This window comes from Ceratotherium simum, chromosome 4 (genome assembly GCF_057802395.1).
Source record: "Ceratotherium simum simum isolate JZ-2026a chromosome 4, ASM5780239v1, whole genome shotgun sequence".
NCBI classification, from domain to species: Eukaryota; Metazoa; Chordata; class Mammalia; order Perissodactyla; family Rhinocerotidae; genus Ceratotherium; species Ceratotherium simum.
In genome coordinates this window covers 23,830,537-23,843,691 of record NC_141903.1, presented here as the reverse complement: position 1 = coordinate 23,843,691, position 13,155 = coordinate 23,830,537, and the positions used below count along the sequence as shown (strand labels likewise).

The 13,155-nt window shown below is 40.6% G+C and overlaps 1 long non-coding RNA gene and 1 pseudogene across 2 annotated transcripts in view; one reads left to right on the top strand and one right to left on the bottom strand.

Moving 5' to 3' along the window:
- The window catches only part of LOC147917215 (uncharacterized), a 192,995-nt gene that overhangs the window by 177,683 nt on the left and 2,157 nt on the right, over positions 1–13,155 (bottom strand). For both annotated transcript variants that reach the window (XR_015551928.1, XR_015551929.1), the window contains exon 2: positions 12,974–13,100. This is a non-coding gene — a long non-coding RNA (uncharacterized LOC147917215). The remainder of the gene's footprint in view (positions 1–12,973; positions 13,101–13,155) is intronic.
- LOC101393300 (axin interactor, dorsalization-associated protein pseudogene) lies at positions 1,145–2,279 on the top strand (annotated as a pseudogene).

The window sequence follows — 13,155 nt, the reverse complement described above, 5'->3', positions numbered from 1 at the left end:
TCATTTTATTTAGTCTCCATTATCAGCCTCTGCATGAGGTATTATTACCACCATTCCACACATGGTGAAACTGAGATTCAGAGAGGTTAAGTCACTTGCTCAAGCTCGTAGTGCCAGAGTCAAGACTTGGTGCAGTTTTTGCTAACCACAAGGCCTATGATCCTAACCTCTGCATTTGCAAAACAGCTTCCAAATTATACTTCTGTTAATTTTAATCTCTAAAGGAGGTGGGGGTACCAAGACTAACCGGTACTACAGAATTTGCCGTATTTATTCTGTGACCTCCCATGCCTCTTGGGCACAGCACAATGTACTGCTGAGGATGTACATGTGCCAGATGGAAACACAGAAAATTGAATAAGTCAATGAAGTTTTATTTATGGAGGGCTATTCTGATCTTTTCAGAGAGCATTTTGGATAGTTCTCTGAAATTGCCCGCTCCCCAGTTGGTGACCTCGGGCACCTACTCCATCCCAGCAGTCCACGCGTGGCTGTGGCAACTTGACTTCACCAGCTGCAGAAGCAACCTCTTGGCTTCAAGTCTTCTACTCCTGCCCTCTTTCTCAGAAAACCTTTCATCTTCCAGAAAGGCAGCCAAAAGTATTTTATATGCTTATTTATTTGGGAGCAATTTAGAAGTGGTAATATTTAATTCCTTCTCCCATTTTTTTAAATCAAGAGTTTGACTTTTAAACATCAAGTTGGCGAGCCGAGCAATAAAATGTGCCCGAGAGTAGAAAAATAGTATGTTTTTAATGAGTGCCTTCAAATTAATCTGAGGATATTTCCAACATGGAAATGCACCTCTTAACACTCTTATGTTGTAGGGTCCGCACACCTGGCTGTGGAAGAGATTTACACTTGCAAATTCTAAGTTCTAACTGAGTAATATTTCTGCTTCAACCAAGCTTCAAGCTGTTCTTTAAAAAAATAAAAAGAAAAGAAAAGACTAGGGAGCCTCGGCGGGGCGGCCGCCTCGGAGCCGCAAAGTTTGGCTGTGGCGGCAAATGGGCTTGGGCGGCTCCTCGGCGGGTGGCGGTGGTGGCCGTAGCGGTTCCTCCTGGCCCTGTTGATGTCGGGGCCAGGCCCGGGGAGGATGGCGCCCTAGAGCCCGGCCGCGCTGGGGTCGGGGCGGGAGGGGTCGGGGTGGGGACCGGCCATGTCGGAGGTGACCCGGAGTCTGCTGCAGCGCTGGGGCGCCAGTTTTAGGAGAGGCGCCGACTTCGACTCTTGGGGCCAGCTGGTGGAGGCGATAGACGAGTATCAGATATTAGCAAGACATCTACAAAAAGAGGCCCAGGCTCAGCACAATAATTCTGAATTCACAGAAGAACAAAAGAAGATCATAGGCAAAATTGCAACATGCTTGGAATTACAAAGTGCAGCTTTACAGTCCACACAGTCCCAAGAAGAATTTAAACTGGAGGACCTGAAGAAGCTAGAACCAATCTTAAAGAATATTCTTACATATAATAAAGAGTTCCCATTTGATGTTCAGCCTGTCCCCTTAAGAAGAATTTTAGCACCTGGTGAGGAAGAGCATTTGGAATTTGAAGAAGATGAAGAAGAGGGTGGAGCTGGAGCAGGGTCTCCTGATTCCTTTCCTGCTAGAGTTCCCCGTACTTTATTACCAAGGTTGCCATCAGAACCAGGAATGACGTTACTCACAATCAGAATTGAGAAAATCGGTCTGAAAGATGCCGGGCAGTGCATCGATCCCTATATTACAGTTAGTGTAAAGGATCTGAACGGCATAGATTTAACTCCTGTGCAGGATACTCCTGTGGCTTCAAGAAAAGAAGATACATATGTTCATTTTAATGTGGACATTGAGCTCCAGAAGCATGTTGAAAAATTAACCAAAGGTGCAGCTATCTTCTTTGAATTCAAACACTACAAGCCTAAAAAACGGTTTACCAGCACCAAATGTTTTGCTTTCATGGAGATGGATGAAATCAAACCTGGGCCAATTGTCATAGAACTATACAAGAAACCCACTGACTTTAAAAGGAAGAAATTGCAGTTATTGACCAAGAAACCACTTTATCTTCATCTACATCAAACTTTGCACAAGGAATGATCCTGACATGACGAACCTGGAACTTCTGTGAATTTCACCACTCAGTAGAAACCATCATAGCTCTGTGTAGCATATTCAGCTTCCAGCAGGCAGGAAGCAAGCCGTAGCCCTGCCAGGAGGCCAGAGAGAGTCCACTGCAAAGCTGTACACAGCATTCAAAGTCCGGCACCTCACTGACGTATGACTCCTTTGAATACGGGCTTCTTGTAGATTTTGAAACATGTTTTTACTTTTCTATTAAAAAAAAAAGAAAAGACTTTGTTGTATTTGGAATTGAGATTTGTTCGGTACAAAGAGGTGGCATTTGCGGGGATGAAGGAAGAGGGAATATTTAAGGACTGGCATAAAAAACTGGACGAGTTGATCATTCACGGAACTTCAGAACAGACCCAGTGGGCAAAAAGACTTTTCTGTTTCTGCAAATTTAGTTCATTGTCATTATTTTGTTTGGTAGGGCTAAGTTTGGGTTCAACCAAGAGTCTGCTGGTTCCCTCCAGGTAAGAGGAAGGAAGCATAATAAGAACTACAGGAACAATTGCAGCTGTTCATTAAATATATACCATATGCCAGGTGCTGTGTTAACTCTCTGCTTTGCATTATTTCATTTAGCTTTAATCTTCTCAGCAACCTAGGAGAGAAGTCTTATTATTACTACGATTTTACAAATGATGAAAATGAGAGGTGGATAGACTCAAAAATTTGCCCAAAGTCATACGGATAATAAGTGGCAGAGCTGGGACATTCCGAGCCCAGAGGCTGTCTTCCTGGTTGCTTTGTAATGCTGCCACTATAGGAAGGTCCCCCAGGCCCCAGAAGAGACAGTCCTGACCTCTGCCAGCACTGGAAAGGAGACCCTGGGCTGCAGTGTGAGGCACACCTGCTCTGTTGTATTCTCTTCCTCCAAGGACCTCACAGACTTGGGGTCCTTTATGACTGAGAGAGACTTTGAAAGATAATCTACTCCCCTTCCCCACTCCGTTTTACCGTGAGTTCACAGAGGCCCAGAAAGTCAACATAACCTGTCCAAGGTCAGAAGCAAGAACTCGTGTCTCCAGAATCATCGTTTCCTCACCTCTACATGTCTACAGCTTACTCCAGCACCCTTTTCTACCTGGGACTACTGGTCATAGCAAACCTATATTCAGTGGGACTTCTCTTATACCCACCTCACTCATCAAAACTCATCCATTCAGTATCCTGACACCATACGTTTCTACTAGTTGACCCCTGTTATGTTGAAAAACTGAAAGAATCCTAGAATGTCAGAGTAGGAAAGTCTCAAACACATCATCTTATCCATTTCTCTCATGTTAAAGGTGGGAAACAGTGTCCTGGAGAAGAGAAGCAACTTGATAGTGTCTGTGAACCTCAAGAGGAATACAGGACTGGAGTACAGGAAGGAAATAAGTCAGAACCTCTTTTATACTCGTTTTTATGTTAAAATTGAGAAAGAAATTAAGCTTTACTACTACATTATATGCATAATATGGTTTCCCCAGGAGGTCACATTATCTAAAGTACACGATGGGTCCTGAAAGAGGAACAGAGTTACACAGGTCAGAGGAGTCAAAAGTGGGCCCCTCTTATTGGCTTGGTTTTAGATATTACAGTGCATTGAAATGTATGCGCTCCAGAATGTCACACAGGTTGTTACTTTATAAAAGAAATAAGATTGCTACATAGTGGAATATTTATACTACTTTGTAATTAGGTAGGAAATAATCATGAAAATCTTTAGTGCCCCACTGAGATTAGCTGGTTATTTTACGGGAAAATATTGAAGAGTTGTCGAAATTAAAGTTAAGCTATTCATTTTTTTAACAAAAAATTCGAATCTTCCAAATTTGCTTAAAAAAAAAAAAAAACTCTTGCTCTAGAGAGAGCATTTTGAAAACAGATGTTGGAAATGTTTCCCCATTGTATATTGCCTAAATTGTGTCCTGAATAAAAACTCTACTTCCTAACCTGTTTAAAAATATTTCAAATAAAGAATTTCAGTGGTTTTAACCCAGTTTTAGAAATAAACCAACTAACTGACATCTAAGAAGATAGAAATTTACTAGCTAAATTTCAACCAAACCTTTTCATAAAGGGGTGGATAGAATTTTAAAATGAACATCATGATTTACAAAGTACATCCAGTCATACCCTTCTAATTAGATCAACATATCAGTGTGCAGTACATTTTTGATTTTGATAGTAAGTAAAAATCAAGTGTCAAAATAAATTGAACTTGGACAAGAATTCATAAATATCAAAGTCTTAAACCAAGAGTTTAAAAAAAGCATAGTGTAGCATAGTTCAACCACATTGACCTCCCTAAAATATTAATAATATTTAACTATTTTACATGCTATATGAATAATAATATTCAATGAGAGCAAAAAAGATTTTGCTTTTATTTTTAAATGTTTTATTTCTACTCTCACGCTTTTAAAATTTCTATTTGCTGTATGTTTTGTAATGTACCAAATATCTAGTACAGTAGAACTTGAATGTAATTTTAAAATAAATATGCATATATTTGAGATGTGTGCTCAACAACGCTTTACTGAGAGGGGAACTGATCCAGAAAGTTGGCAGCTTCTGGTCTAAAGGCTTATAGCTGGGGCTGTGGAAACTCAGGGCCCAGAAGCACTCCTGGCCTCCAAGCATCTCTGCCAGAGTCAGAGCAGCTCAGCTTGGGATGCCAAGTTCCTGCCATGGCAGCGGGAAGATAAGAACAACTAAGCCATTTGAGTTCTCTGAATCCAGAGAAAACCCCAAGGGTCACCCTCTGGCCCCATCACAAGCCTAACAGGCCACAAACTTTTTAAAAGCTTCACAGAGTTTGAAATTTTGTGCCAGGCAGATATCCAGTCATGTTAATCCTCTCGTTGAAAATCCTCAAAATTTTCCCCTTGCCCAAAGTTTACAGTCCATGGACCTTTCCCCATTTTCCACGGGATGTCTCTAACTAAATATAGAGTAAATCTTACAGGAGGAAATTGGTTAAAGACTTGGGAGTACGTCAACCCGATGGAAGTGTACGTAGCCATTAAAATAAAGCTAGATATATAATTATTGATATGATGTAGAATTATGCCCATGATAAAGCAAAAAAGCATACATACAGGATATACACAAAACATATGTGCAAAATAGCTCCCCTTAACAAACAACACACACAATTCTAACTATAGTTGCTCTGAGTGATAGGTTTAGGGGCAATTTACTTTTCTTATTGCTCATCTGTATTTTTTTTTTCTATTACAAACTTGCAGCACTTGCACATAAAAAGTTGGGTTTTGGGCCGGCCCCGTGGCTTGGTGGTTGGGTGTGCACGCTCCGCTGCTGGCGGCTCGGGTTCTATCCCGGGCACGCACCAACACACCGCTTCTCTCGCCATGCTGAGGCCGTGTCCCACATGCAGCAACTAGAAGGATGTGCAGCTATGACATACAACTATCTACTGGGACTTTGGGGGAAAAAATAAATAAATAAAATTAAAAAGTTGGGTTTTTTTCAATTGAACTGATCCAAATAGACATTTCCACTGAACAGCCCCTGGAAGGGGTTTTACTTACAACAATGACAATGACGACAACTACTCTTTACCTACTTAGGATGGCAGTTTTGTTTAAAAAGCCCTTTTTAGGGGCTGGCCCAGTAGCATGGTGGTTAAGTTCGTGCTCCGCTTAACGAACGTGCTCTGCTTCAGTGGCCTGGGGTTTGCGGGTTCAGATCCCGGGCACGGACCTACACACCACTCATCAAGCCATGCTGTGGTGGCGTCCCATATACAAAATAGAGGTAGGTGGGCACAGATGTCAGCTCAGGGACAATCTTTCTCATCAAAAATAAATAAATAAATAAAAAGCCCTTTTTAGTCCATTATCTCCGTCAACATTTACAACACAGTGATATTCCCAAAGCACCACCTTAAATTGTCTCTAAACTCCTCAAAACCCTTTCTAAGCCTATCTACCATTATGGAAATAAAAGTCCAAAATCATTTATGTGACATTCAGTCCTTTTATAATCTGACTTTATCCACCACTTCAGCTTCATTTCCGCCTGCTTCTCACCCCCACTCATGTTCTAGCCACCCTCTTCCTGACTTCTCCATACACTTTCCTGCCTTTCTTTATGCTTTTCTTTCTAGAATGCCCCTTCTGTATGTTCTTCTTTGTAAACTCCTCTCAGTTCTTTAAAATACAGATCAAATGTTTCTCTACTGATAAATCATTCCTTAGGCCTTCTATTCTCTCTATCCTCATAGCTCTTTCTTTCATTTTTCTTTTATAAAATGCTTTCCTGAGGGGCAGCAAACCCCTCAAGAGCAAAGGCCCTGTTTACTCAATTCTGAACTCTCAACAACAAGCACTATTCCTGGCAGATAGGAAGTACTCAGTAATGACAGCTGCCTTAAGGAAAAGAAAGGCGCCCTGCACAAGACATGGAGAAGAAAAAGTTAGATTAAGGTAGTATTCCCAAGAGACCTGGCCAGACTTGATAATGGAAATCTCAGTGTGGTTCAACAGTAAGTGACAAGACAGACTCAAGAAGGAAAAAAAAAAATCTGGCAGCTGCTACGTTTGAGCCATCCCATCTAATCAGGACCACCTCGGAATGGTCTCTGCCCACTGATGACAAGTCAGAAATCGGATCCTTTTCATGCAAGTTTGGGCAGCCAAAAGACATGGTGGGAGCTTTCCATGGTTCTGAAGCTGTTAAACTGTCATCCACCCATTTTCCTCCACTCATTCAATAAGGAATTATTGATGTCCTTCTGTAATAGGATTGTTCTAGGCTCTACATTAGAATTGCAGTGATCATTCTGTCTTCTTGGAACATACATTCTAGTTGCAGACAAAGACACTAAACACAGAAAGAAAAAATCTATACCTAATTCTGATAAAGGCAATGCAGAGAATAGAATAAGGTGACATGATAGATGAAGAGTGCTACTTTAGATTGGATGGTAAGAAAAGCCTTTCTGAGAAGGTAATATTTAAGATGAGTCTGGGGAAAAGAATCTGCCAGCCAAACTAAGAGCATTCCAGGCAGATAAGACACCCTAGGGAGAAGGAGGTAGGTATGTTCAAAGAACAGAAACAAAATCTGTGTAACTGCAGCATGACAAGTGAGGGGAACAAGATTGGGGAGACAAGAAGAGGCATAATCAAAATAGGGCTTTTTATGCTAGGGTGACTGATTTCAATTCTTTCCAAATCTGATGAGATAATCTTGCTAAGAAGGACTTTCCAGGCAGAGTCTACAGAGGAATGGAGGGCTTGGACCCTCCTCTGGGCTAATCGTGAGCTTTAATCCTTGGAACTAGCCAACCTTGTCATTTCTCTAATTATGGTCTTGATCCTTAAGACCAGACTATCTAAAACTGAATTTGGCAATCAAGCCTCTCTCAATCAAGAGAGAATATAGGTAAGGAGTACACAGAAGTATGAGAGTAGATATTTTATAAGTCTATGAGAGACAAACATGAAACCCGGGAGAGTCATTAATCAGACCACTAGAATGTAAGCTTCACGAAGGCAGGGACCCTTTTCTGTCTTCTTTATTACTAGATCCCCAGTGCCCACAATGGTGTCTGACCATATTAAGTGCTCAATATATACTCACCAAACAAACAAGTGGAAAAAAAATGAACAAAAGATGTGGTGGCCATGGAAGTGTACCTCACACATCTTCAACTACACGGAGCATAATTCACCAAGGGCCCTGCTGATGAAATCTACCAAGTTTCTCCAATCAATGACTGAGTGTGACAGCCCGTTCCAGGAGACACAGGACTCCTCGATAGCCTTGCCGAGCTTTCCTTTGACTGCACATCAGCCCATGATGCTTCCACCAAGCCTTCCTCCTCGCTCTCTTTCACTAGGGGTCAGACTTGTGTTGCAGTCTGATAGCTCTCCCCAACTCTCCTGTCTCCCGCCCCATTTTTTCTCGTAGTTTTTTCCACTAATGAAATCCTTGGACATTTAATCCCATCTTGGGTTCTGCTTCTTGGAAGACTCAGACTAATGCAAAAGGTTTAGGGTAACTCCAACTGAACTAGACACTAATGGAATCTCTTGCTCCTATGGGGTTATCTACTTGTGTACTTCCTCCCAAGGCAGGAATTAAGCAACCCTGAAGCCAAAGGGGAGGACGGGCAAATAATTGCTCCTAAATGGAAAGGGAAATTAAGAGGGAGAGGTAGAAAGAAAATTCTGAAAAACTTTCCTTCTATTTCCTACTATTTCTTACTGTATAGGAGCTACTTTGTATCCCTAATTTAAAAACCTAGTAGATTCTATTTTTAATGTCTTCAAAAATTAGTTCCTCTAAGCTATAGTATCCATAACTCAAAGTGTTTGAACAGGAAACACTTTCTCATTTAGTTCCTTGAATTGCAATTCATTGATAACGGAGCCAGGATTGTGGATTATAAAATACCTGTGCTGTACTTTAAGATACACAAATCTCTTATACATCCTTGATCAAAATTTATTCTCCCAACAACTTTGTAAATTAAGTGGAGCAAAGAATATCATTCCCTTTCCACAAGTGAGGACACTGATATCTAAGAATGCAAAGTAGCTTCTTAGTAATTTACAGAATACAGAGTACCCACACCTAAGTCTTTTGGCTTAGAGCACAGGGCTGTTTCTCCACATCACGCTGCCTTCGCAGCTAGTTCATGGAGTAAACATTTTTTTTTTTTTTTTTGCCTTCCCTGCAACCATTCTGCTTTCTTCTGATAAGAGCATATTTCCTCCATTTTCAGATCGTAGGGGAGGAAGAAATTTTCTTCTGCCCTTCTAAGTTCTTCTGGCTGGTCTAAGAATTAAATTGATAGGAGAAAGATGAACAGGAGAAAATCAAACAAAGTTTAATAACATGTATACATGAGAGAAACCCATGAAAACTGAGGAACTCACCAAAATGGCCAAAGCCACCACCTTAAATACCATCTTCAGCTAAAGGCAAAAGAGGACATTGGGGTTAGAAGTTTGGGACTTCAAAGGGGAGGATGGCAATTCACATGGAGAAGGAAAAGCAAATGTTTAGTCAATAAACGTGTGCCATGCCATGCAGAGACAATGGGACATGGGGAGGACTTTGGTCAAATGGGCCTTGCTAGGTTCCTCCCTGTCTACCACACCTAGTTCATATTAGACTATAGTTATCTATGGTGATAGCTCCTTCCTGGGACAGGCCTTCCATCTTAAATTATTTTAGGCCATTAGGGGGAAGGTCAAAGTTTCTTCCTCAGTCTTTTATTCTTAAAAATAATCCTCAAGCCAAAGAGACACTTTTTGGGGTGGCAGTGTCTGCTCCTCTACAAGATCACGTGTTAACTATGGGACTAATTCCACCACAGCTCCAAAGGTGAACTTGTGACCCAAGCCAGGCCAGTCATAGACAGCACTGAATCCCCCATGGATAGGCATAGAACCCAAGAAGGGCCACTGAGAGCCACTTGAAATCCTTGCTGAATCCACTGGGGAAAAGATATTTTCACATGGCCAGCAGGTCATTAACCATATTACCCCCACATGGAAAATCCCTGCCTGGATGAAGCAATACAGTAAAAAGTAGTGCTGAAAGGTAGAAAAACATGAATTCCCAGTGATTTCACTTGAGCGCCTGGATCCAGCTATGCCTAAATCTTAGTACTCTAGACTTCACAGTTGTGAGAGCCAATAAACATCCTTTTAAAGATTTGGATAGCTTGAGTTGTGTTTCAGTCAATTGTCAAAAGCTTGACAAATTGAATTAATATTATATAGGTAGTGATAGGAGCAAAGGTACCTCAGAAAGGAAAAGAAATGTAACAGTGAATAATTTTTATGATTTTGATATAGAATGTCATGTGGCTTCATGCAAACAAATGCCCTCACCATTCATTTTTATTTCCTATTTCTACCAATGAGCAGAGAATAGAACTGAAATCAAGAAACTTCAAAAGCATTTTTCCTTGAACTTCAAAAAATCAGTTGGATAATTCTCCCTGGATATTTTAATGTCTGCACCAGAAAGAATAAGACACAGTATCTTTAATTCCAAGAGGTTTATATTTTGGAGGGAAGAGGTAGTTGGTCACCAAAGTAAAGATATGAAAAGGGGGGATAAAGGTGTCTCTCTGTAGGATTCTCAGAGGAAAAAGAGGAAGGACTTTAAATCAACACTGGATAATGTTAGAATTTACGAGTAGAGTCTCATCCCAGCCCTCTCTATCCCCCTTCCTCTATTTTTCTCCACAGCACTTATCATCTAACACACAATATGTTTATTTCTTTATTTATTGCCTACCTCCCCTACCAAGAATGTGAACTCCATGTGGGCACTGACTGTGCCTGTTTTGTTCATTGCGCTGTCCCTGGCTCCTAGAACAATGCTGGTGCAGTGAGTACCGATAGATGATGGTTGAATATTTCTTGAAATGTATTTGCATTTCTACAACTCTCATTTTAAATTATGTATTATAACAACATTAAAATATAACAATACCAATTGATGGTTATGTTCAACTATTTACATAGAGAGTCCTATATTCATACAAAAAGCAGAAATGTATGCTATAATCCACATCTCCATTTACCATACAAATTGGGACTATGGTTGATTGAAAACGAATCATGACAGCATCACCTTTACAGCTAAGGCAACTCAAAAGAATCAAATAGGGGCCGGCCCAGCAGCACAGTGGTTAAGTTCAGCGTGCTCTGCTTCGGTGGCCCAGGGTTCGAGGGTTTGGATCCGGGGTGCAGACCTACACCGCTCATCAAGCCATGCTGTGGCGGCATCCCACATACAAAATAGAGGAAGGTGGGCACAGATGTTAGCTCAGAGCCACTCTTCCTCAAGCAAAAAGAGGAAGATTGGCAACAGATGTTAGCTCAGGGCCAATCTTCCTCACCAAAAAAAATAAAAAAGAAAGAAAGAAGCAAATAGACTGTAGAATTGTGCTAATCCATTAAGCAGCAGCTACATGTGGCTATTGAGCACTTGAAATGTAGTGAGTTTGAACTGAGATGTGCTGTCAGTATGAAAAAACACACAGGACTTCAACACCTGAGTAAAGAAAAAAATAATGTAAAATATCTCAATAATTTTTACTTTGATTACATGTTAAAATGATAATATTTTTATATATTTATAATTTATATTATATATAAATTTTATATATTTGTAATTTAAAATATATTTTATATATTTATATGTATTTATAATATATATATTTTATATAATACATTATATAACATTATTTCAGTTAAATAAATTTTTAATTAATTTCTCCTATTTCCTTTTCCTTTCTTTAATGTGGCTACCAGAAAATTGAAAATCTGTGTCTCTCATTTCTGGCTTATGGCTCCCATACCAGAAAACTGAAAATCTGTGGCTTGAATTTGTGGCTCACCACCTACTTCTGTTGGACAGATCACTATGGGGTGATAGCTTTGCAAACTCAAGCCTGAAAAGTTGGATGATGGACCCTGAAGTCCCTTTCTGTCCTCTGGCTTGATCATTCCAGGAAGCATCAAGAGCCATTGTTATAATTAAAATTTTCTCTTAGCTACCTTCTTTTTTTTCTTGAGCCATCTGTTTAAAGTCTTCACAAGGTGATGCATTTTTTTATGCCAAGGATTTCCAGTCATGGAATTCCTAACAAAGCAGACGCCACAGAGGGTAGCCACAACATGCCCTGGGTACATGAAATTTTTAACTCATTCATTTTGATGCTAGAGGCAATTTGATATCTCTCTGTTACAAATCTCCCACATCAAATCAGCAACATTGAAAAAATTGGCTTCTCTCCCTCCTTACTCACTTGCTACAGTGCAGTTCATAATGTTCTCTCTTCTGGGGATTTCTATTTCATTTTTCATGAGTTTCATATGTTTTCTCATCTGGTCACATTAACAGAGAGCCTTTAATTATTGCTTAACTACTTTTGGTGTCTATTTGTTTTGTCTCTTGTCATCCAGAGTGGAAATAAATTAGGGTTCACATTGCCCTTCTCTGTAACCCAGCAACTGTCTCAGAGGAAAGGCCTTCTAATTCTTTGCTTCAGTCCTGGTTCTCAGGAGACGATAGTTGGAGTGAATGAGTGAATCCACCTAAGTCCCAGGAATGCTATCTGCATTGTTCAGCTGATTTCTCAAAACCAAAAGAAACCCAGAAGAACTGCTCTAATTTCCCACGATTCAAGGTTTCGGTGCTCCCTGTGACCCCTTCCCTGCTTTCGTATGCTAAGTACCCTGGCCAGACTTGTTTATAAGAGGACTGGGGGGCAGGGAGATCAAGTAGTGTGGTCCTCAGAACAGGGACTTCAGAATTACTGGGATATTGTTAAAAACACCAATCACCCTACAGTTTGAGAACGAAAGGAAAGTGTAACCCAATGTCTGGAAGGGAGAAGACTAAGGGAGAAGCAGACAGAGGGCAGGCATGGCCTTCCCAGAGGGTGCTCGCCATAACGTATGAGCTGGACTCCCACTTCCATACCACCGTGTGAACCTTCCCACCTCAAATGTTTTTCTTTAGAACACATTGCACATTGCGCAACCCTCAGGAGCACGTTGTCTCCCAAAGTGTCTTCACCAAAGACAGCTGGAGCTTTGTGCCAGTGTTTGTGGAAAATAAATAAGGGCAGGCTGTGATTACAGAGAAAGGTCTGTGGGTTCCTGTTAAAAGGAAAGGAGGAAAATAATAAAGGGGAAATAACAAGCATCAAGAATCATAATCTTAGGCAAAAAGACACTTGGGAACAGTAGGCAAGCTGAAATTCATGAATATACATATGAATCCAAAGAGAGGAAATAAAAGAAAATAAAAAAGAAACATGTTTTAAGGAAGGGGATAGAGACATAGTAAAGGAAAAAAAGAAAAAAATGCTCATCTTACTTGTAAGAAATTGATCTGTACTTTGGAGTCTGGAATGGCAACAACAGCTGTAGCTGAGAATTTGGAGTCATGAGCAAATTTAATTTCGGAAGCAATGGTGCTCCTGTGGACAGATTCTCCGTGAGCCCTGCAAAGACAGCAACCACACCTCCTGCAAGGTTGTCCCTCTCGACTCCTGGGGC